Source organism: Cebus imitator, unplaced genomic scaffold (assembly GCF_001604975.1).
Source record: "Cebus imitator isolate Cc_AM_T3 unplaced genomic scaffold, Cebus_imitator-1.0 Scaffold17, whole genome shotgun sequence".
NCBI classification, from domain to species: Eukaryota; Metazoa; Chordata; class Mammalia; order Primates; family Cebidae; genus Cebus; species Cebus imitator.
Genome location: NW_016107332.1, coordinates 6,359,282 through 6,362,846, shown reverse-complemented (window position 1 = coordinate 6,362,846; position 3,565 = coordinate 6,359,282).

Here is a 3,565-nt window from a genome sequence, read left to right as displayed (position 1 = left end):
AGCGATCCTCTTACCTCAGTATTTTTTTGTAGGGATAGGGTTTCACCATATTGCCCAAGCTGGACTCGAACTCCTGGGCTCAAAGGATCCACCCACCTCAGCCTCCCAAAGTGCTGGGATTACAGGTATAACCCACCTTACTCAGCCAGAATTTTAAATTCACTGAAGTTAGAGTTATATTTCCAGTGTGCATCATTTCTTCATAATTGAGGCAACATGTGAGATTGCTTTAGGGAATGAACTTTTCATTGCTTCAGTTTTAGATTGACAGGATCACATTATGATGTATCATTAGTAACAGCTAATAACAGTAATGATCTAATATGTGTAATGCAATCTAAGACACTTCACAAATAAACAAAAATTAAACCAAACTGGGCAAAATGCCCAGATCACTTCCTACACACACTAACAATGTACTATAAAAGCAAAAATGGAAATAAATGTCTCCCAAAAATGGTGGTTATTTTGGGGTAGTAAAACAATGAAAGACTTTTTTTCTTCTTCTCTGTATTACTTTTTATTTCTGTTTTAAAAATAAGCATGAATATCTTTTGATAATGGGAAAACATTTAATAATATAAATTGTTATTTAAAAAGTTGTTATCATACGTGGCATCAGAATACAAGAGAACCATTTCTTGAAATCCCAAAAGAAAAATGATGAGGAACCCATATCTCACCAATCTGGGGATTCCTGCTACTTGGTGGCAGGCAGCTTGCCTTTCATTGATTTTGTACCCCCCCAACAGGGCTCCTCACAGTATACTTTCTCCAGTAAGTAGTTCTTGACTACTAATGATTCTGGACACAGGAAAAGGAAAGGTTCTAAGCTATCCCAGGAATACGTTTTGGCCCTAATTTAACTAGAAAGAGGGAATAGCAGAAATGCTCCCACTACTCACCATGCTAAAGATAATATTTTTCACAGCTTGTCAAGTCCCATTCAGTGAGCCAACTAGGGAGCTCAGGTCCTTCTCCAAAAGATTAGAAAACATGGCATTTTCTTCTCTTAAGGAGAGACTGTGAGTAGGCTTAAAATTGAATTCACACTTTTCATTTCTAATGTTACTATTCCTTCTGTTTCCTTCCACAGATATACTATGCAATTATGTATTTTACACGCACACCACATCATATAATTGATCTCCGTCAGCCGCGTGTGGTGGCTCACGTCTGTAATCCCAGCACTTTGGGAGGCTGAGGCAGGCAGATCATGGGTCAGGAGTTCGAGACCAGCCTGGCCAACATGGTGAAACCTCGTCTCTACTAAAAATACAAAAATTAGCTGGGCATGGTGGCAGATGCCTGTAATCCAAGATACTTGGGAGGGTGAGGCAGGAGAATCATTTGAACCCTGGAGGCAGAGGTTGCAGTGAGCCAAGATTGTGCCACTCTACCCCAGCCTGGGAGACAGGGGGAGACTCCATCTCAAAAAAAAAAAAAATTGGTTTTTGTCTTCAGTTTTTCCATTAATTTTCTTCTTTCTTTTTTTTTTTTTTAGACAGAGTTTTGCTCTGTAGCTGCTTGGGAAGTAGGATGGTTGGGCCCAGTAGTTCCAGTATTTTCAGGTTGCAGTGAGCTATGATCATGCCATTGCATTCCAGCCTGGGCAAAACAGCCAGACCCCGTTTCTTTAAAAAACAAAATCCCTACTTTGTCAGTTCCCACATCTACAAAATGGGAATACTAATGGTATCCATTTTATAGTCATTGTGAGAGTAAAATGAACTGATACACACAGTGGTGTGCTGGTAAATGTTCCCAACCTGGGAATAAGAAAGCTTTATAGCACTTACCAATTTTCTACCTGATTTCAAGCCCCAACATGAGTCAACTAGCTTATAGAATTCCTAATAGTTTAACCATCTGCTGTTGTGAGCTTGTACATGTATACCACAACATATAAAATAGTTTTTTTTTGTTTTTTTTTTTTTGAGATGGAGTTTTGCTCTTGTTGCTCAGTCTGGAGTGCAATGGCGCGATCTTGGCTCACCGCAGCCTCCGCCTCCTGGGTTCAGGCAATTCTCCTGCCTCAACCTCCTGAGTAGCTGGGATTACAGGCACACGCCACCATGCCCAGCTAATGTTTTGTATTTTTAGTAGAGACGGGGTTTCACCATGTTGACCAGGATGGTCTCGATCTTTTGACCTCGTGATCCACCCGCCTCGGCCTCCCAAAGTGCTGGGATTACAGGCTTGAGCCACCGCGCCCGGCATGTATGAAATATTTATGAAAATGCCTTAAGCCAGGCATGGTGGTGCACACCTGTAGTCCCAGCTACTTGAGACCATAAGGCTTGAGCTCAGGGATTCAGGGCTATAATTGTGTGCTACAATTGTGCCTGTGAACAGCCACATAGGCATTCCTCTAGCCTAGGCAACATAGTGAGACCTTGTTTCTGCACTTGATGAGTGTTATATGCATATTAAACATGTAGATATCAGTTACTATATATATAGTGTATGTGTATATATATATACATATATATATATATATATATATTTTTTTTTTTTTTTTTTTTGAGACAAAGTCTCTGTTGCCCAGGCTGCAGTGCCGGTTCAAATCATGGCTCACTGCAGGTTCAACCTCCTAGGCTCACTGCAATCATGGCTCACTGCAGGTTCAAACTCCTAGGCTCAAGCGATCCTTCCACCTCACAGCCTCTGAAATAGCTGGGGATTGCAGGCATGTACCACGACACCTGCTAATTTTTGTATTTTTTGTAGGGAAGGAGTCTCATTTTGTTGCTCAGTCTGGTCTCAAACTTCTGGGCTCAAGTGATCTAGATCTACCCACCTCAGCTTCCCAAAGTGCTGGGATTACAGGTATGAGCCACTGCGCCCAGCCAGTCACTACATATACTTATTATAATATATATGACAGCATTTTCTCTGATTTTGAAATGTTCAAATATACTATTATACTCTACAGTTTTTTTTTCTTTTTGAGACGGAGTTTCGCTCTTGTTGCCCAGGCTGGAATGCAATGGTGCAATCTTGGCTGACAGCAACCACCACTTCCCAAGTTCAAGCAATTCTCCTGCCTCAGCATCCCAAGTAGCTGGGATTATAGGCATGCACCACCATGCCTAGCTGATTTTCTATTTTTAGTAGAGACGGGGTTTCTCCATGTTGGTCAGAATGGTCTTGAACCCCCAACCTCAGATGATCCACCTGCCTTGGCCTCCCAAAGTGCCAGGATTACAGGTGTGAGCCACTGTGCCCCGCCTACGATTTTCAAAATAACTAAATTCGTAGTGATGCCCGGTGGTACCCTTATCCACAGGAGGCCCTAAATAAAAATATAATCTCCCTTCCTTTCGGCCGGAACCGCCATCTTCCAGTAATTCGCCAAAATGACAAACACAAAGGGAAAGAGGAGAGGCACTCGATACATGTTCTCTAGGCCTTTCAGAAAACATGGAGTTGTTCCTTTGGCCACGTATATGCAAATCTATAAGAAAGGTGATATTGTGGACATCAAGGGAATGGGTACTGTTCAAAAAGGAATGCCCCACAAATGTTATCATGGCAAAACTGGAAGAGTCTACAATGTTACCCA